This window comes from Pongo pygmaeus, chromosome 6, assembly GCF_028885625.2.
Source record: "Pongo pygmaeus isolate AG05252 chromosome 6, NHGRI_mPonPyg2-v2.0_pri, whole genome shotgun sequence".
Lineage (NCBI taxonomy): Eukaryota > Metazoa > Chordata > Mammalia > Primates > Hominidae > Pongo > Pongo pygmaeus.
The window spans coordinates 142751111-142773893 of NC_072379.2; the positions used below are offsets into that span (position 1 = coordinate 142751111).

Below are 22783 nucleotides of genomic sequence, written 5' to 3' on the forward strand. Positions count from 1 at the left end.
CAAAGCTTCAGTGATTCAAATCCAACTCCACCCTAGCAGGAGAAGTTACAGAGAGAGAAAAAACACCACAAAGCCTGCCTAAGCCACCTTCCTCCCCCAGGGAGAGGGCAGATATTCTTACTCTTCCGAGTGATGAATAACATCAGCTATAACAGCTAACATTTAAGAGACTGCCAGGCAATGCTCACAAGGACTTTGCAAATTTAATTTACTTATTTTTAGTGACAGCGCAATAAGGTAAGTGGACTCTCTCCATACCCATGTTATAGATGAGGAAATTGAGGCCTAAGGAAATGAAACATCATGTAGCTAAGTAACAGTATAGCCAGATTTATACCCAAGCAATCTAGCCCCCAATAGTCCATAGTCTTATCCACTATATAGTTGTCCTTATTTATACCTTTTCCAAAACATCCTTCCCTCAGGAGACACATCTTACCCTTCTTTTCATATCTCCCACCTTCTGCAGAAGAGAAATTACCCACAGTCTCTAGGCATTTCTGTCCTCAGATTTCCCTTTGTTGACATTTTTCTTGAGGACATGTGGATGTGAGCAGCAATGCAGATAATCTAAGATAGCAAATCTAAAAATATTTTCTCCTTAGCTTTGACATTCATTGCTGCTATTGTTATTGTTCCGGCAGATTCACTTTTTTAATTGGGTAAGACTCCATGGAGCACCCACAGAGTCATGGCTGGCTGGTGGCCCAGGACATCTGGATGTGGCTGAGAGCCTTGCTGGGCTGGAGATGCAGATCTGAGATTTGATTTTTTTGCTGTATAGAATAATTAAAATTATCTGCAATCATGATGTTTTTAATTGGCCTTTTCAACAGTCAATGGAAGCACCCCTAAACGGTGGATGTGGGTTGGGAGATGGGAGAGCTAGGCCAGTTAGCCCCTTTCAGGATTTGAGGATTCCATAGAACACTGAACTGGAATGGAGCTTAAAGTTCAAACATTCCAGGCCTTCATGTGAGGTCCAGAGATGTCACTAATCAGACTTGGATCTCACCATGGTCTTTTAGCAGGAGAACTGGGCTAGAGCCTGATTCTCACACCTCTGGCTGAATGGTTCTATTTCTGTAAGAATTGTCTTCCAGAGTAGACCTGAGCTTACTGATCTAGTATTATAGTTTACAAAAGCACCGAATGAGAGGTGCTTTTATCATTTTATCAGCAGAATTTTATCATTGTCCTATAATAGTTTAGGATAAAATTTTATCATTTCCCTGATCTGGTAAGAAGTTAAACTTAGAAGATTATGAATATGCCTGGATTTCTTAACCTCATTTAATAATTCTTCATGGGCTTCTGGTCTATGAATTTATATAAATTATTCTGGAACCCATTTTTATCCAGTGATTCCTTTTAGGAATAATACACTATACATTCTTTTTTTTTTTTTTTTTTTTAGCCTTACTCCTTAGTGAAGTAAAAGGATCTCCACAGTTTATATTTCTGCTTTGTTGTTTATAGTTTATATTTCTGCTTTGTTTTTTTCTGAATGCTTGATTTGGGGAAGGGGCAAGGTAATAAACTCTTCCAAAGCCTCAGACTCCTCACTGATTCAACAGAGGGTAACAAAAGAGGCTTGATGATGATTCCATGGAAATAACATGTATAAATTTCTGGTACAGACTTGATACATAGTACGTGCACAAAAATACTGAAAGCATTTTTACTTTTATCCTTTGTTACTTGACAGGCTTAGGTCATATTTTCTCTGAGTATTCTCCCTCCCACCATGGAACTCTCCATAAGCGTACTGTTTCAGGGGATTACCTAGTGCCTTTTCTCTTTCTGAGGTGCAAGAAGCAAAGTGAGTGTATTCTGGGTGTGGGAACCTTATGAGGAGATGAGTAGACATAGATGTAGGGAAGTCTGTCTGTCTATCTGTCTGTCTTTCTATCTTCTATCTATCCCCCTATTTCTATCTATCTATCTTTCCACTTTTTTTCCCTCCTGCACTTCCTACTGTCTTTCTGAGTCTGTACAGGCTATGGAAGAAGACATCACTAGATTAAAATCCTGGCTTAATCACTTATGTGCCACATTGACTTTGGTTGATGTACTCAATTTCCGTGATCCTCAGTCTCTACATCTAAATGGAGATAATGATGCCTAATTCATAGGGTTGCTGTGAGAATCAGGCATATTATAAACGTGTGAGAATCAGGCATATGTAATGGTACCATTACATAGTACCAGGCACAAAGAAGCTAATAAAAGGTGGTTTCTAATAATTTCATTTGACAACTCTCACTTCTACAATGTCATGTCAGTCTTTGTGCTCCCTCTGCATAGCATCTGACAACTGCAATTACTGTAATGCTTCCTTTCCCTACATCATACAGGCCTTTTTCTTGGTTTATGACAGATAACCTGAAAATAATTAATTTATATATATTTGCATTATATATGTTAAATTTAAATTTATTTTATAAAAGAAAACTCATTTACTATTCTTCTTCTTTTTTTTTTTTTTTGCTGTCATGCAAACTTCCACATTTTTTAGTGTTTTTTTTCCTCATCAATTTGGTAATTCCTTTACTGAAAGGAGCTAAATGTCATCTCTGGATTTATCAACTTCACTGTGTTGTCCCTCCCCAACCTCTTATGATCTCAGCCTCCATCCCTGGGATATGTGTTATTTGCCTGCATGGTGTTTCTGTCTTGTGAGCCAGTTCCTTTTACATGATAAAGCCGCCTACTGAATCTGTGATGACTAAATTTGGTATGAGATCTTGTCAAGGTCTTTTGAAAGTCTAAATAAAAGAAACCCTCTGTTAGTTTCTTGTGGGCTTCCTTCTCTCTCAAAAGCATTTAACTATTAACAGATTCAATAGGGAATGTTTTCCTTACACAAACATTCTTGCTTTTCCCCCTTGATGGTGTTTTCTGAAGTGTTTAGTGATCCTGCATGTTATACAAATGAGATATCCTGGGTAGTTGTGGCGTTGGCCCTGGAGCCCTTCTTTAACATGATGGTTATATGGGCAGTCTTTTAGTCTGCTAGTTCTGGGTCAATTTGCGACCTTTATTTTTGCCTTTTGACCAACATGTTCCCCTCAAGCTTCCTGACGAGTCATAATTACCAGTCTTGGCAACATGGGCACCTGTGTTTAGACCTCCTGAATAGTTGCCACTGTCAGTTCTCTTTTCTGCAGAAGTCGATGGTGGGATCAGGGCTTTGAGGAAAGCATCATTTCAGGCTCCCTGCTCTCTTTTATTTTCATCTGGAGAGGAGCTTTGAACCAGGAAAATCTAGGAGTCCTGCTGATATTAGAGCTGACTTTGATGCTTAAAAAAAAAAAATTCCCTACTTCAATGAGGCAGCACCCGTTTTAACTAATGTCTGTAACTCAGGCTTCTGCCAGAAGATGAGGGATAAGCTTCAAAAATGAGCACTTGAATGTTCCACATCAAAATAGTCTGGTGGAGAGACTGTCCCAGTTCTGGTGCTGTGAAGGTCAACTTCATCACACACAGATGCGTGATATTGTACTTTCACATTTTGAAAATGACCCTAGGCCTGAGGATTAGTTACTTTATCTACTTGAAAATTATTAGCGTTTAATAGGGAAGCTAGTTTGTTTTCAAAATTTGTTTCTAAAAATAACTATCATTTTCCATGAAGTTGGTTTTAGTAGACTTGAACATACTTTAAACTTCTAAACATCATTTTATGCTACAAAACAGCAAGAGATCTCCCTTGAAAACCCAGCAAGACCCTCCTTCTAAAATATGTTTTTCTGTTTCTTGCTGGCCATAGATGAGCGCTGGAATGAAGTACCAGGGCAAGGGAGCTGCCTGGATGAGGAAACCAAGGCTATCTCAGTACTGCCAAGGTGTTTTCATCATTCATCAAAATGCAAAAGAAAACACTGGTGAGAAAAACAATGTTGATCTCCCAGGCAAGCCACTTTCCAGGAGTGTGGCTGATTATTTTCAAATACTGCATCAGAAAGTTGCAGGCCCCTTGGAAAATCTGTCACCCCTGAGAGTGATGTGAGTGATTTTGGCTTCGGGGGCTCTTTCCAATGGGATCATTTCCCTGCTATCCAATTGCCTGCCTTAGGGTTTCCAGAATAGATCCCTGTGGTTGCTGAGAAAGAGCAATAAATGCCTAAATGATTCAGGACGCCCGAGGCTGGGCTCTGAGGGGGGCCCAGTCTCATCAGTGGGGAGTCTCTTCAGTGGCGGACCCTGTTATTGATGTGGTCTGGGGTCTGGGGATTTTGTTCTTTGACCAAGACAAAGGAGTAATACATGGAGACTTTCCTTCCTAGGCTTTGTCTGAGGTCAAATATTTGTTCTCCCATGGAGCTAAAAAATAATCAAGGATATCATCTTCTTGAATATTCTCTATTCTGCTTCTAAGAGTTGAAGAAATAATATTTTCCTCAATTCTATTTTTACAGATTATTCTACAGAAACAACACATCACTGGATGCCGCTCACCATGCAATCCTCTGTGCACTTGAGAAGAAGACAAGACTCTCCTATTTTTAGATGGGAAAGCTGAGGCAAAACGGATGCACTTGGGCAAAATCATTTGATAAAAATGGAAGCTGAACCTCCAAGTCCTGGCATCGGTAGCTGCCTCATGTTCCTCCCGCCTCACTCCACCTCAGTGTACCCGCGACTGGAAGGTGCCACAGGCTGGAGCACACAAAACACTGTGTGCTTCGTGATTCTGATATGGGGTGCCAGATCCGGTGGAAGGAGGGTGGCTGCGTGGGAACAGATGCTCGTGTCACAAGGAGTTGTCTCTTGTGGGCAAAGCAAGCTGGAAAGTGTTTCGATTTCTTTATTTTCATGCTCTACTCTTGGTGCTTCCTTCTCCTCTGCCCACCAATCCCCCCAATGCCAGGCTTCTCCTTACCTGGGTGCAGAGAGAGGAACAACTTGGAGGTGGGCGGAGAGGGACTCAGTTCATGCTTGGAGGTGGGAGAGCTCCCAGGCAAAACAGAGAGGAGACTGTGGAGATGCCGTGGGCAGGTGTGGAGGAGAGGAAGAGCTTGAACGGTGAAAAACAAGAGGTGGAGAGTCTGGGAGAAGGGTGAGCAGCCAGAGTGGGGATTTCCACAGTAGCTTCTGATGAGCTATGTCTGGTCAGAACTATAACCTTAGCTTTCTTTATTTCCCTGGAGGGGTGGGGAGATAGGAAAGAGAGGAGTATACTAGTCTCTTCCAAAGGGAGGGCCAGAGCAAAAGCATCCTGTGATTAATTACTCACCACAAAATCCCTCTTCAAGGCTGGAGACCTAGGAGGGGGTTGGCACACAGACAATTCCTCTGCAGCTGTCCAAAGAAAAACAGCTCTTCCCATCTCAAGCAGCCCACCTGCCCAGTGTGCTGTCTGTCCTACTGGTCACACACCTTCCCTAGAGTGCTTCTTGCTTCTCTCACAGCAATTCCCATCTCTGCATGCTGGACCAGGCGGCCCCCTCTAGATCCCATGGTGAAGCATCAGGTGCTGACAGGTCTAAGATGTCTTTATTTGTTCAATGGATAGAGCAGGGAGCTGGCTGTCCAGATGCGTGAATGAATTCTCTAACTCTCACGTCTGCAGGAAACTGCTGTAGGAAGCCTGCACCAGTGGATTGCCATTCAGGCAGATCCTCTCAACTTTGAGAGCTTAAGGCTTGCTTTTGAGTTTGTGATTATGATCCTGCCTGTGTATATGTATGTCAGAATCATAGAACTCTAGAGGTCATGTTTTAATTAATTTATTCATTCATTGATTCATTAACAAATACTTATTGAGTACCTACTATGTGTCAGGCTGTGATCTGGATACTGAGGCACAGATTAGTGAGCAAAACAGACCAAAAGCTCTGTCTTCATGAAGCTTATATTCTACAGAGAAGAGATATACTATCATCAAATTAAGTCAATTATGTAGCATATTAGAAAGTGATAAGTCCAGTGGGGAAAAATAAAGGAGGATGATGGGGAATGTGAGGGGCAGCATGTAATTTTAAATAGAACGTTCGAGGAAGGCTTTCATGGGAAAGTGATATTTGGTGCAAAATGTGAAGGCGGTAAAGAGGTGAATTATGTGGCTATGTTGGGGATGGACACTACAGGCAGAAGAATTAGCTAGTCGGGGCTCCGAGCAGGGAGCAGGTCTGGCATGTTCCCATCCCAGCAAGGAGGCCAGTGTGGCTCTGGTGGAGTAAGCAAGGATGGAATTGCAGCAGGTGAGTCCAGAAGAGTGATAATGGACAGCCAGTTGGGGGTGCCTTCCAGGTGATTGTGGGAACTGGGCTTTATTCTGAGTGCAATGAGGAGCCACTTGGGGCTTTCAGGACAGGATGGCAAAAAAAGGATCTCGCTGGCTGCTGTGTTGGGAACAGACTGTATGGGACTAGGTAAAAGCAAAGCAGTCAGCCTCACAATAATTCGGGTGAGGGAAAATGTGACTTGAATAAGATTCGCTGTAGAAGTGGTGAGATATAAGCGGATTCTGGATATAATAAAAATATAGAGCCAGTAGGATTTTCTGATGGATTAGCTAAGGAGTGTAAAGAAATAGAGGAGTCAGAGTGACTTTTTTTTTTTTTTCCCGAGCAACAGGAAGTAGAGAGCTATCATTACCTGAAAGGAGGAAAGCCTCAGGTGGAGAAAGTTTTAGAGGAGGTAAGATCAGAGGTTTAGTGCAAGACATGCTAAGTTTGAGATGTCTATTAGATACCCAAGTGGATCTGTCTAATGGGTATTTAGACAGATCCACTGGGATATCTGTCTCAATGGACATGTGATCTACATGTAGTTAACAGGATAAGTCCAGTTTAGAGTACAAATTTGAAGTCATCAAATGTAGGTGGCATTTAAAGTGGTAAAACTGGACTGAGCACAGTGGCTCATGCCTGTAACCCCTGCATTTTGGGAGGCTGAGGTGGGTGGATAACTTGAGGTCAGGAGTTCGAGACCAGCCTGGCCAACATGGCGAAACCCTATCTCTACTAAGAATACAAAAAATTAGCCAGGCATGGTGGCGCATGCCTGTAATCTGAGCCTCTCGGGAGGCTGAGGCATGAGAATTGCTTGAATCCAGGAGGCGGAGGTTGCAGTGAGCCAAGATCGTGCCACTGCACTCCAGCCTGGGTGACAGAGTGAGACTCCATCTCAAATAAATAAATAAATAAATAAAACAAAAATAAAAAATAAAGTGATAAAACTGGAGGAGATCACTATGAGAATAAGGATAGCTAGAGAAAAGAAGGGGTCCAGAAGGTTATCCTTGCTGCGCTCCAAGGTGCTTGAGTTTGGAAACATGAGACAAAACCAGAAACAGAGACCCTGGGAGAGTCTGTGGTCTCCATTTTTCCACTGAGCAAACCACAGGCTTGCGTTCTGCCTATCTCCCACTTTGCACATGTACAGCATTGTAGAATATTTACATGGAAAAGGATTCTATGATATAGTAGAGTGACTTCCCCTATTGATAACAAACAATTATGTCAGTCCCTACACAACTCTTATGCTAAAGGTAATGGGGAGGGTTGAATGGTACTCATTTGGGCAGCTTTTTTTTTGGCTATGTATACTTTCAGAAAGAATTTACCTCGCCTAGATCACATGACTAAAATATAAGAATATTAATACCCGCTGTGTCTAATTGGCAGATTGTTTTGAGATTTTAAATGAGATCTATTTATGAAAACATTTTGTTAATCCTAAAGCACCACACCAATATCATCTATTATATTGTAGAGCCATGATCCACACAATTTCCAATCTAGAAGTCCCTCTCAACTTTTCCTGGGACTGAGCTTTCAGGACTTAGAGTTCCTTCTCCTTCTCATTCTTTTTCTGCACATAGTCTCCCAGTAAAGTGAAAACCAGCTGAAAAAAGATTCCGTCTGGACAGGCCTCCTTGGTGATTAAGAGTCACAAATGTGATGATATCATTCGCAAACAGCAGTGTAGTCGTGGTTCAGAATTTTGGAAACAGTGCCAAGAGGATCTTGGACATAATTTTCAGGGTGTAAAAGCCCTGCACCAAAGTTTACCAGTGCCAAGAGTTTGACGTTTTCTTCTTCATGTTTTCTTTGGCTGGAGGCTGTCTTTAGTTGAAGAGTTCTGTCAACAAATGGAATTCTCTATTTGGGACTGGGATTCTTCAGATTGGTGGTACTTCTGCCTCTTGCTGTGAGTTTCCTCAAACTTAGAGTCCTGTGGGATCTGTGTTTGAACACAGACTGGAAATGCTTACCTCATCTCCACATTTCTTAGCCATTTGTCACCAGACTGCAGATTGACTGGTGGGATGCCTGCTTCTAGAGAGAAAAGATACTGCTTTTCTCTGACTCCAGCTGAGAAGAGGTTGCTTAAATTACGAATTTTATGACTATCTATGAACCTAAGGAGGAAAAGTTAATTTCTTTTGAGGGTTTGCATAATGTTTTAAAACAAATTTATAGAAATATAGATGATGCAATTTAGGAGACTGGAACAGGAGAGGGTAATGTATTAGAAGACTATGTATGCAAATATATGTATTTGTATAGGTACATGTGTATTTATTTATCAGCTGAGAAATATGGCATCAGATGGTAATATATATATATATGTGCATATATATATTTGCAGCAGGTAGCACCTAAATTTTATAAACATTAAAGAACTTTGAAGTCAGAAAAAAAAAAAGAAATATTGATGATGGAAAAAAGCAATAGGGTAAACCTAAATTATTAAAAATAAATAATACATAGGAAATAAACAGCATAGAAAAGAAACAAAAAAGAGATTGTTACCAAAAACCATAAGTTTTTTTTTTTTTTGAAAACTCTAAGAAGGTGGATAAATTTCTGGAATTTTCAAAGAGCAAAAAAGTGAAAAGATACAAATGAATAAAAAATGAAAAGGTAGAAATTAAAATAGGTCTAGTAGAGATTAAAAATAATAAAAGAATATTATTAAAAAGTATTGGTGGATAAAATAGGCACATGTCTGAAGATAAAAGCCGAATTGATCCCCTAAAAAGCAGAAAACTTAGAATAACCATCATTAATGGCTTTGAATGGCTATGAAAAAATAATATCTCTGCTCTCTTCACTACTCCCATGTAAAATAATTTTACAGGTAGATTTCACCAAAGTTTCAAGAGACACATGATTCCCAAATATTATGTAAGTTTTTTCAGAAAATGAAAAAAAAAGAAAACATTGACAACTCATTTTATAAAATTTGCATAATTTAGAAAATGCAAACACTAATTTTATAGATAAAAGCATTTAAAAATATTATCCAAGTTCAACATTTTAAAAAGCAGCACATTTTTACAATTTTCTCAGGAATAGAAAGATAGTTCAACTCCAGAAAATCTAAAACAGAGTCATCTCAATATACATGAAAAAAAGATGAAAATTATTAGAAAGCTAGAAATAGACAGAAATTTTATAATCTAATAAACCCTATGTACAAATATTCCACAACAAATTTCATGTTTAATGGATAAATCTGAGGCACTTATTTTCAAGTCAGGAACTACATATATGTGCTTTGTATAAGTGATACCTGTCAGCACAGTGTACTAACAATTTTAGTCAATACAGTGAAAAAGAAAATAATTGTTATAAATAATACATTGTAATTATTTGCTGATGATATGATCATTTACATTTAAAATGCAAGAGTATTAATGGCAAACTAGTCACACCAATAAGAAAGTTCAGCAAAATTTTCTAACATAAGATCAACATATAAAAGTAAATAAGGTTTCTCTGTATCAACAATATTATATTAGAAACCATAATAAAAAGAAGCAACACACTCATAAAATATATAGAAATTAATTTTTTTAATGCATAGCGTTTTAAAAAAAATTATAAAGCCCTAGTAAAGCACAAGAAAGAAAGTTCAAATAAATGGAGAAATATACTATGTTCACGAATGGGGAGACTTTATCTTGTAAATACATTGGTTTTTCTAAGTTTGGAATATATTTAATGCATTTCCAATAATAATTACAACAAGAACCATGGGAAAAATTCCATATTGATTTAAAATATATAGAGAGAAATAAAGGTCCTAAAATAGTTAACACAGATTTTAACTTTTGAATTAAGGTGGAGAGAAGAAAGGATGACCAATCCTTCTAGATATTAACAAATACTGCAAAGCAACAATTAGTAAAATACATTCACTTTTTGTATAAGAATAAGTAGATATACAGTACAAGATTGACAGTCCAGAAACAGACTGATAGCTCTACATGAACTTGGTAAATGATGATGATGGCATCATAAATCAGTGGAAAATGTTTTAAGTTTAAAATAAATGTTTTATGGAAAGTAGGCTAATTATATGAGAAATAATCAGTTAAATGCTCCAGATATACCAAGAAGATATAAAATACATAGTACTTTTCAAGAAAAATTGATGGATTTGACTATAAAAATAAATAGTTTGGCTAACACAGGACAGCATAAGTCAAAATAATAGTCCAGGAAGTGATATTTACGTCATTAATGACAAAAATTCTAGAGTTATATAAGGAAAATCACTAATTAATTTAAAAATTAGACACAGGATGCAATTAAACTGTTTAACAAGAGGAATTTGAATGGACAAGCCTTTGAAGAGAGTCTTCTCAGCATAGCTTTTAGGTAGAGAGTAACATTTAAATGACCATGCAATCTCTTTCTTCTTCATTTTAACCATGTCTTACCATTAGACTTTCAGGATCAAGCTATCTGTTGCTAAGAAACAAAAGCAAAATTGCCTTTTTCTCAACAGATTTAAGTGAAAATCAGTAGTCAGTTCAGGTGTGACTCTAAGAAGACACATTGGAGAGTAGCTATGCTGGGCTTACACGAAACTAGCCACGTGTGTTGGCTCACATATCTATCTTGCATTGGTTCCATGTTCCTTCTCATGATCCTCTGAGCAGAAATATTTTTCACAGTTATTAGTTACAATTTGCTGGAAATTGCAACCCATTATAGTTTTTTTCCCTTGTTTTCTTAAATTCAATAATAAATATATGTGACACTTTTTGAACTATTTACCAAACGTGACTTTGAGGCTACGTTACCAACTTCAGCCAGGTGGTTTAACACATTTGAGCATCACACTTGATGCTTAAAAGGTGCTAAGCAAAATATTAAATGAATCCAGCAGGAACAAATGAGAAACCCATTTATAATCATTGCATTGGCAAAAATCAGAATGCCGGAAAGCATAAGTGTTGGTGAGGTTGTAGAGAAACAAGAACTCTTCTTTACTGAGAGTGGAGGGATAAATTAATGTTGTTATTCTGGAGAATAATTTAATAATACTAGTGAAATTCATATATTCATATTCTATGTCTTTGCAGTTTCATTACTGAGTATACACCCCTCAGTTACTCTTCTGGAGATATATTAAAGATAAGTTCTCAGAAGTTTACTTACTGCAGCACAGTTTGAACCAGCAAAGAGTTGGAAATAACTCGAATGCCCATTAGTGAGAAATGGATAAGCAAAATGTGAAATATGCAAGTAGTGGAGTACCATGCAGTAGTTAGAAGCAATAAACTAGATTTAAGTATATCTACATTAATAAATCTCAAAAATATGATGATAAGTAAAACAAGTTAGAAGAAGAAATGTAGCAAAATGCCAAGTATGTTAAAAACACAACAGTGAGTACCTGCATGTAATGTCATTATAATGCTACCAAATATAAGGATATACAGAGAGCAATCCTGCATGACTGATAATATTGTACTATAAGCTGATTATTGTAAAGTTAGTTTTTTTGCCTCTAAAATAAAAATAAAATTTGCAGTAACCTTCAAAATTAGTAAATAAAATTTTAAAATAGAACTATTAGAAGCTAGAAACGATTTGGGTCAGTGTGAGTCTCATGTATACAAGTTCCATTCACATTTAGTGTGCTACACGTTTTCTTATATCAATTCATTCATTCTATGAATTCATTCTATCAATTCATTTATTATATCAATTCATTATATCAATTAGTTTAGGGTCACCTGTTAACTTCACTCCCCCCAAAGTTAGCTTTTCCCTTTTTTCCCTGAAATCAGTGGGAATGGAGAAGAATATAATTGCTTATTGATAAATAATACCATTTTAATGATTTTTCCTTCTCTTATTATCCATTTTTCTCATTTGAGGTCTATGATATCACGAGTTGATATCAGAAAGTCTTGTTACCATTGTCTATAAATTTCTAAGATTACTTTTACCGTCTTTGATGATTTCTGGTAATAAGGGCTGGGCAATATAGGGATGCGGACAATATTTTCGATCTACTTGCAATCACATAATCAGTTTCCTAAATGAAGTAATACTTCATTTTTGGAAACTTGTCAATTTTCCTGTCAGTCTGTCTTCTGGTACATTTTCAGTGACTTCAGCATTTATGTTATAATATGCTAACCATGCTTCCCATTCTTTACTATTTCTATTCCTCTGCTTAGCTAGTAGCAAGGAGATCCTTAAGCCCCATGACCGATTGTCACTAACCTTCCTCTAAGATATCTCCTTTTAACTATATGCCTTTGTTTATATAGTAAGACTGCCCACTTATTATAATTTCAGCCACTCCACTAGCTTTGCTTCTGATCAGACACTTGGCAATTTTTCGATTACCAATTCCTGGCCAAAGTTCACGTGGGTTCCTATACATGCTTAATAATTATCTGCTCAGTTGCTGATGAAATCTCCGTATCTCTGCCAATCAACCTTCTGCTTTTCTCAAGCCTACTCCTGCTCACTTTATTCTCAGACAGATGTTTTTTATTTATTATTGCTACTCCTGCTCCTTCTTCCTCTACCACTACCACTACAATAGCTTAGGAAAGCTCCTGGAACATAGTAAATGTTCACTCATTTACACAGTGAACTCAATAAATGTTCACTGCTGTTCTTATCAATGCTACTACACTACTGTTAAGTCTCCTAAGACCACCACATGGTGAACACTTATTATATGTCAAGCCTTGTGCCAAGTATTTCACATGTATCATCTCATACAATTTAATACATTTTTACTGAGAACATTGAAACCATTCAAAAAGTAATCTTTAGCTTTTTTCAAAATTGATTTCCTTATAAAGTAATACCTTTTAATCTCACAAAAGAGGTCTGCTCACCCTGTCCAAGACCAACACCTTGATATGTATTTTCATCTTCTGTCTTTTCTATCATTTCCAAGACCCTGTTTTGTTGCCTTCTGACTTCTAGATTCTTCAGTCTCTTCCAATGGCTCCTTTTTTGGCCTTTCAATATGCCTAGGTCTAACTTGTCTTGAAAACCCCCAGGTCTGAATGTTTTTCTGTAAAAGATTCTTTCATATTTTTCTCCTGCCTATCATTGTGCATACCATTAGGCATGTTATCAGTCTTTACCATGCCTTCTTCTTGACTGAATTATGTGCCCTTGGAATCCATTTCTATTCTTTCTGAACTAATCATTGGTAATGATTTCCTAGTTACCAAAGTCTTCTTCTAACTACTTAATCTCTATAGGCTTTTCTAATGCATTTTGCCCCTTTGATCACTGTATCCTTGAATCTCTTTCTTCTTTGGCTTTTATGATAGGACAAGCTCATTTCTATTACACGCTTCCCTCCCTCTTTAAGGCCAGACGGTGTGTATCATGAGGCACCATCTGAAGGATCTTGGAAGTAGACGCACAGAAGGTTGGGAAAGGGGCAGCAGTGGAGTCAGGATTTACATTGTCAGAAAGAGTCAAAAGGACCCAAGAAGGCAAAGAAAAGCAGAAGATTTGTTTTCCTGGCATCAATTAATAACAAAGGTTTCAGGAGAAATATTATTAATATTAGTCAAAGAGCTGACAAAAACTGATGGATAGCTGAGATACCTGCAGTAGTTTTAGGTGAAATATTATGAAGGTCTGGGCAGAGTTGGCCAAAGAGTTTTGGCTAGTTCAAAAACTGATGGAGCTAGAGCAAGAAAGGGCAGCAGATGTGCAGGTGGGCAGTTGGGTGGGCTGACAAGGAGGGAGATAGGTTGGTGGACAGAAGAACAGATAGAAAACAGGAAAAAAAGACCAGGCACGGTGGCTCATACCTGTAATCCCAGCACTTTGGGATGCTGTGGTGGGTGGATCACATAAAGTCAGGAGTTTGAGGCCAGTTTGGCCAACATGGTTAAAGCCCATTTCTACTAAAGATACAAAGATTAGCTGGGTATGGTGGTGTGTGCCTGTAGTCTCAGCTACTCAGGAGGCTGAGGCACGAGAATCGCTTGAATCTGGGAGGCAGACATTGCAGTGAGCCAAGATTGTACCACTGCACACCAGCCTGGGTGACAGAGCAAGACTCTGTCTCAAAACAAAAATAAAAAACAAACAAACAAACAAACAGAAACAGGCAAAAAGTTAAAGCGAAAGAGACCTAGCTCCATTTACTTACCTTCTCCTGATGGAAGTTACTCCTTGGTTGTTTTTGCTCAGAGGCCTGGGGATAGTGACAGCAGGCTGGGTGACTGTGGGATTAAGTGAGGAGCTGGGTTGAGCTCACCATTGGCAGTGAAATGAGTAGAACCTCATAGGGGTACAGATCTGATGGGAAAAGCACTTGGGCCATCATCCTCCTCCTTGTTTAATAAGCATCAGTCACCTATACATTTTTAGAGCTTTTTATTATAGCAATTTTCAAACATACACAAACATAGTATACTGAGCTGAGCCCTCATGCATTTATTATCCAGTTCAATACCTATCAACATTTTTTCAATTATGTTTAGTCTGTGTTTGCTCCACTGCCCTTTGGTGTTTTTATTTTTGCTGCAATGTTTTAAGTCAAATCCAAAGTATCCTATTATTTCACCCACAAATAATTTAGTACCCACACCTGTTTTATATTGAAGCCTCCGTATGTTTTTAAAAGAAGCAGTAGCTGAAAGCCCAGAGGGCTCTGGAAGTGGATAGAGTAGGGACTTTGATACTAGTGCTTTAGGTTTCCTTTAAGTTTTTTGGCTTTGAGATGCCCAAGGACTAGACCTTATTCCTTAAATTAAAGCAGGGTTTTCATTTCTTAGGCAGTCAGCTTGCTCTTTAAAACTGAAATTTTTATTTTGGGTAAAAAGGACTTTGCCATTTGAATGTCTGGATAGGTAGCCACAGAACCATTATTATAATCAAATTCTAACTCTGAGAGATAAATAAGTACTAGAGAAACATAGACTAACCTACTAGGAGACATATGAAAAGACATAAAACAGAATTAACAATGTAGTACTACATAGAGTGCCTCAAATCAGCAATACAAAAAATAGGTGTGCTCAATGACAGCAAGCCAACTATATGAATTGGAAATTGGAATATGTAATTCAGGAAAAGATTCCTTTTCTAATGTGAGACTTATTACAATCAGTGATGGATGCACTAATTAGCTTAATTGTGGTAATTACTTCACTTTATATGTATATAAAATTGTCACATTGTACACCTTAAACGTATACCATTTTTTTGTCAATTGTAACTCAATAAAAAAATTTTAAACAAAAATAAATCTCTCAAAATAAAAAGTTCATTTCATGCTATGTTTTAATCATCTTTATTAAGAAGGGCAAATTACATAAAACCAGGACCGTGTAGAAAACCTGGGACATGTGGTCCACACTGCAGTGAGTTGAATTTGGGACATTTTATGCCCCGAGTGGTCAGAGAAGGGTGGTGTCGAACTTAAAGGTAGGACTTAGTTCAATTTGCTCAGCAACCAATGTAAAGACAGGAAGGATTTGTGTAAGGTAGTAGCAGAAGCTAAGTTTAGAAAGGGACAAGGAGGTGAGGAGGTGAATATCTTAAACCGTTTTGTGGAATGTTAATGCCAAGCGAATATTCCTAAGTTTTCACTGAAGAAAGTGTTCTGTGGTCTAACACATTTTGAAAAAGTTGGCTTAAGAAAACTTCCAATGTCTTGATAATATATTCAGTTTCTTAGCGAATGTGCGTGTACATGGAGAAGTGGTGATAGCAGGTAACATTTCTTTTTTTCCTTTTTTTTTAAATGAAGCATCTATTAATATTCAGGGAGTCTAGTGTTTCTCAGCACATGGATTAGGAAACAGCATGTTAAGAAATTGACAGCTTATCCTAAAGGATATGCAGAACCACAGAAGGCTTTTCAGTGAGAGATGAAGTGGCATGTTACCAAGATTAATTTGGTGTAGCTTTCAGATGGAATGAAAAGGGAGAAAATGAACACAAGGAGAAGACTATGGTAATAGTTCAAGGGTGAAGTGACAAGGACCTGAATTGGAGCAGTGGGTGTGTGACTGGAAAGAAGAAACATATGGGAGGCAACACAAAGTAAGAATCTTCAGCTTCAATAGATAACTGAATGTGATGGGTAAGGGTGAGGCAGGAGTCAAATGTTATTCTGAGGTGTTGAGTCAAGGAAACACTTGAGACCATTGATGGAAATGGACCCATACACATAGACAGTGCTAGTGAGCTATAAAGGATGCCGAGCTTCACATGGCTGTGCAGGCGATTATGTACAACAGCTGCTGATGTAGGTACGAAAGTTGAGGTGAGAGTCAAGGCTGGGCATATCGGCTTGGGAATTTTTATAGCTGGGCTTTGGGTGGTGGAGGGCTGGTATGAAGAGTGTGCAAACCTTATAGGCAGATTGGAGTTTCAAAAGAATACAGTGTGTGTAGTCAGAAGACTTGATTTCTAGTTTTATCTCTGTCAGTAATTCTTTGCAGTTGTGGTCAAATTATTTATCTTGCCTGAACCTCCTTATATATTTAGGAACAATAAAAATGCCTGCCTCGAAGGATTGTTGTCAAGGTGGAATTACATAATGTCTATGGAGTTGCTTTGTAAATTGTAAAGGGCTGTACCAGTTTTAGTTCTACTATGAGGGATAGGTCAATAGAGGTGCAAACCTAAAATATAAATGTCAGATCCAGAGTTTAGTCCCAGAGTAAGTAGGCAGTGAGTAAAAAATCACTCTAGTTCATGCCAACAGACATGCCAGAATCCATGGAGCTGAACTACTATGGAGGAGGGAAGGAAGGGTCAAAGTGGCAAGTGATTTGTAACAAGGACTTCTGAGAGCAATTATTAGGGATCTACTCATTGGGAATCTGAGGCATAGGCCGTGGGCCACAGGTTGCTCAAAATGAGGTAAGAAATCCAAATCAATAGGTCTGGGGCGGAAGATAAAGACATAAATTCCTGAGGCTTAGAATGCCAAGAGCAGAACAGAAACAAAAGCAAGCCTCCTGTCAAGGCTAAGCAGGTGAACACACAGCAAGAATTAGCCACAGAGTTGGGAGCACAGCATACTTCAGGAAGCCCTTAATTAATAAAAACACAATTATTTTATAATCAATGCTAGCACTTAGTGTGTGTGTCAGGAATTATTTAATACAAGCTCTTCTTACAGCAACTTACAATGACTAAATCACTTAATCCTCTAACAACCCCACTATCATTAGCATTTTTCAGATGAAGAAGCTGAAACCTAGAAAAGCAAAGTAATTTGCCCAAGCTTACATAACTAGTAAGCAGCAGAGCCAGGATCTGCAGGCAGTGTCATTGGCCTCAGAGTCCAGCCCCTGTACTGCTATGCTGCAGTTGCCAGCGTTGAGAGGGGGCTAGAAAATGCAGGTCACCCATCCCACCATCCACACTCCCACGGTTTGGGGGTGGTTATTTTTTAATCTCTGTTCTCTGTATCTTTATAATCCTGATACCCTGTTATGCCATTGATCAGTGTATTCATTATCACAGTATTACTCCTAACACAAAGGATGGCTTACTTTTCTTATTCTTTTGGAATTGGAATTTTCCTCTATTATGGAGGCAGTATGATAGACCAATGTAGGGTGTACTTCAGGTTCAGAGAAGGTTGGATTTGAGTACTGGTTCTACTCCCTGGTGGCTGTGAACCCTTGGCTTTGTTACTTCAATCCTCTAAGCCCGAGTTCTGTCATCTGTTGCGATAAGCTAGTGTTGTACATGAAGAGTCTATGAACAGACTTTGGAAATAGACACTTTGAGTCCTGGCTTGGCCATTTATTAGCTATGGGAGTTTGGGCAAATTTGAACTTTTCTGTTTTTCAGTATCTCCATCTATAAAATAGGAAAATAGCAATTATACCTCCACCAGAGAGTTGTTGTGAAGATTTAATGGAATACTGGCATAATGCCTGAGACATGGTGAATGCTCAATCAATCTTCTCTACAATTTATTTTTATAGGGTTATGAATTTATAACACGGTTTACACAGGGCTATAGTGAGGATGCAAAGTAATAATTCTGTGTAGTGGTGAGTACAATGCAAGGCACAGAGCAGGTCTACACTAAACACCATGTGTTATTATTATCTTCTTCTTCTTCTTTTTTTTTTTTTTTTGAGACACGGTCTCACTACGTCACCCAGGCTGTGCAGTGCAGTGGCATGATCACAGCTCACTGTAGCCTCAATGTCCCAAGCTCAAGCAGTTCTCCCACCTCAGTCTCCCCAGTAGCTGGGCCCACAGGCATGCCACCATACCTGGCTATTTTTTTTTTTTTTCATTTCAAGTTTCAATGAAAGCTTGTATACAAGATTCCTTTATTCCTTTATTCAATTGTTTCTTCCTTGTATTTGCCCCTTTCCCTTCCTACTTGGTAAGATTTGGCTTTCCATTCAAGAATCTTTTTGCAGTCTTTGTCCAGTTTTAGCCTAGTGCTAACTACCTTGCTGGGGTGAATGCCTATGTGGACAGTTGTGCCATTAGCCTTTTCCTGTTGCACCTGTTCAATGTAGGTGACATATTTCTTCCTGTAAACCTGGACTACTTTGCCAATTTGCTCACCTTTTTAGTGCCTGTGTGCAACCTGAACTTCATCATCCTTTCGGATGGTCATGGATTGGACATTGCACTTCTGTCTCAGCTCTTTGCAAAGAGAGGAAGACCTAATATTCCTGAGAATGTGGGAAAGTGCATTGAAATGCCTTTTGTGGTACTTGCTTCGATCAGAAGTCACAAAGGGATTGAACTTCACTTTGGTCACTGCTGCTTTGGTGATGGCCACAAAAGGGAAGAGTTATTTTTTTATTTTTTATTTTTATGTAGAGACAAGGGTCTCCCTATGTTGCCCAGGCTGGTCTTGAACTCCTGGGCTCAAGTGATCCTCCCGCCTTGACCTCCCAGAGTGTTGAGACTACAGGTGTGAGCCACCATGTCTGGCCTATTATCTTCTTATTTATCTTGACGCACAGAGCGACAGCAGTCTACAGTCTGCATTCTTCCCCCTGATGGCCGATCCTCTGCATCCATCCTCAGGATCAATCCTCAGGGTTATGTCTCTTAAATTAAAAGACTGCTATGTATGCTTGAATCTAAAATTCAATATTGTTACTGATTCCAAGAGACTTAGAGAAAGTTTCCTAATAGAGCTATTGGCTGCAGGGCAGCATCTGCTCATTCCTTTCTGTTTTCTCATCTGAGGAATCTCCCTGCCCTTTGCACTCCATGAGGATTTCCACAGCTGGCCTCATTCTGCAGGAAGAGCTTGAGGAGGCACAGTTCTGTTGGACATCTCTCCTTGCTGCTAGCTGGGTGATTTTTTTGTAAGCTGCTCTCCTGAATATTACTACATACTCTACTGCATCCTCAAGCTCTGGGCAAGAAAATACACTTCTTTTTTAGTTGACTGTTAAATTTTTACCAAAATTAAAAAATAATTAGGTAAGATTGAAAAAAAGTCATCAGCCCTATCCTGCCATTCCCCACTCTGACTTCTCAATTTAACTGTTTGAGCTGTATCTCTGCATTTTATTTAAAAACCAGTCAATCTATTACTAGCTTATTTTTTTCAGTTTTATACATGTATTATTTCTTGACGTTTTACTGTGGAAGAGGAGAATTTGGCTTTTTTAGACCTCTTCTCTTCAACACAAATACATACAAGAAAAACACATATGTATTTCCTTTCTCCATATAATAATTACATCATAATTTTGGCATAGAGCAATATTCACTATGTACATGATTATAACTATGTTAACATTAATCATGGCTGAGTCATAGATTATTCTGTTATCACCAATTATTATGCTTCCTTTCTTTTTTTTTTCCTGGAAACTGAGTCTCGCTATGTTGCCCAGGCTGGAGTGCAGTGGTGTGATCTTGGCTCACTGGGTTCAAACGATTCGCCTGCCTCAGCCTCCCGAGTAGCTGGAATTACAGGTGCATGCCACCATACCCAGCTGATTTTTGTACTTTTTGTAGAGACAGGGTTTCACCATGTTGGTCAGGCTGATCTTGAACTCCTGACCTCCTGATCTGCCCGCCTGGGCCTCCCAAAATTCTGGGATTACAGGTGTGAGCCACAGCACCCAGCCACTCCTCTATGTTTTTTTAAGTGTGCAGTTTCTGTAGTTTTTCTTCTCTTTTTGTGTTACTCATGGGAGATATTCTCTCTCTCTCAACATTTTCATTAAAATTTTCATTTCTACTCTCAAATTTCTTATTTTAAAGTACATTTTATTCTCTGATGTTCCTTTTTCTTGTATGATGTGATGTTCTATTTGTTCTTATTTTATAGGTGCAATATCTTTTCTAATTTCTCTGAGGTAATGCATTATGTGTATTTTGCAATATCTTTCTTTCCCCTGAGATTTCTTTTTGTGTGTTTATTTTTCTAACATTAGAGGTTTTTAAAATGACTGGTGCTTCTTAGCTCTTTGTTCATATTCATAAATGAATCAAGAAAAATTATTTAGAAGCACAGCATTCCCAGACGAAGCTTTGATTGGTGGGCTTCAACATTTGGGTGGGGTCTCAGCTACTTCACTGTGCCATCTCTAAATACCAGGACCCATAAATCTCTTCTACTGATGTGTCAGTATACTCAGAAAGAGACCTCCCAGTCCCTAGCCTGTCAGGTGTAAGCTGGCTGCCAACATCCTGGGAAACTCAGAGAGGATGGGGCCTGGAGGGGGGATGGGGAAGGAGTCTTAGTCAATGCCTTTGTTTTCATAGGACTCTGGTCTTGGACACATGTGTCATCCCCGAGTATAGAGTGCTCGAGGTCAACTTTTCCTGGTTCCCGCTGAAGATAGAGTAACGGCAGCTCATTGACTTCAGGGATCTAATGGCTTCTGTGAAGACATTTTAACCAGCCTTTATTCAGCCTTCTAATCTCTACTCTTTTTGAGTTCCTGAGACTTCCTAATAATCTGTAGTATAAATTTGGGCATTAGGGCTACTGCACTTCCAGTTTAGGTTTCTGTTTTCCTTGGTCTGCTAAGTTGGTTACCCATCCATCTGTTTTGCAAAACAGCATTTTGTTGCTGTCATCTCCAGTCTCTTTTTGATTATTGAAGGTTATGTCTTTTGCAATTTCTTAATTATCATTTTAGTGAGGCTTGGGAAGAAGCAGGTGTAAACTCATATGATAAAGCTCACGGGTAAATGGAAGTTCTTTGGGAGGTACTTTGTCACCATTCTCTGAGGGGCATGTGTAGGTTTACCAAGCACAGAGACAGTTCTTTTCTTCTTTACATACATTTTCCTTCCTGACAGCAGCCAGACTTTTTTTTCCAGGATTTAACCTTTTTTTTTTTAGCTGGATGAAACTGTAACCAGGGATCCTGCTCTCTCCTGTTCAGGTCCTTTTCTCTCTTATGCTAAAGAATCAGTTTGATTCTTTCTTCTTGAGATTTGAATCCTCAGAAGAAGTAAAAACAAGTGTGAAAATATTTGGAATTTATCCATCTCCCATCCATGGCATCCTAACCAGATTCCTTCTTCTATTAGACCATTCCTGGTTTTCTTGCCTTTTAGGCTCCAGAAACTGTCTTGGTTCCTATTGATTTCTAGTTTGGTTCTTCAGTCAATTCCATTAACTTCTGATAATGTTTCAATGAATGTCTCTTTTGTTTAAGTTAGCTGTAATTGTATACAACCGAAGAACCACAATTGATGCAGAAACTCAGTAGTTTATTTGATTTTGAAACAATTTCTTATGTTTTGTAGTTTCAAGGCTGAGAAACAACAACAGAAAAAAACAAATTTAGGTGAAAAAAATTTGGCAGAAAAAAAACAAATTTCTTTTTCTGCCAAAGTAATGGATTACTTCATAATATGAATTCATATTTTCATGAAATAACTTTTGTGAAAGAATTAGAGGACTAGGACCCCAATATTAGTAAACTATTGCTGCAAAAAACTATTGTGACAAAAACTCACAATATATCAGTGGCAAGTGATAAGCATTTATTTCTTGCTCATGTATCTGTGGGTGACTGAAGTGGCTCTTCTTCAAGCTGCAGATTTGCAGATTGGCTGGAGCTGTTCTGTTCAATGCATTTAATTCTGGGGCCAAGCCAGAAGGGCAGAAGCTATTCAGGTTATATTCTTATTAAAATAATGGCAAAAAAATGATGTAGGGAAAGCCCAACTGCATATGTTAATTTCAAACCTTTGCTCATGTCTCATCAAATATCGCATTGGCCAAAGCAAGTCACTTAGCCAAACTCACAGTGAGAAGACAGGGAACTCCACCTACCATGAGGCCATGTGATGTGTGATGTGAGATACCATTTCAGGGAAGTGAAGAATTTGGACAAATACTTCAATCTACCAGTCTTCCCTATTAATCATGATTATCCACATGCTTATATTCCCTCCAACTTCATCTAATCCCAATATCAGGCCAGAAAGTCCAGGATCTTGTGATATAAAGCAAATCTAGATGTGCTTTTCTTTCAGTCAGAGACCTATGAATAATAAAGACACTTTTACTGTTTACACTTAACATACAATTGTGGCGTGAGAGCACAATAACA

The 22783-nt window shown here is 38.5% G+C and overlaps 1 pseudogene; it reads right to left on the bottom strand.

Annotated features, from left to right (window-relative positions):
• Positions 1-18567: 18567 nt before the first annotated feature.
• On the bottom strand, positions 18568-22426 carry LOC129041643 (large ribosomal subunit protein uL24-like; annotated as a pseudogene).
• Positions 22427-22783: the final 357 nt, after the last annotated feature.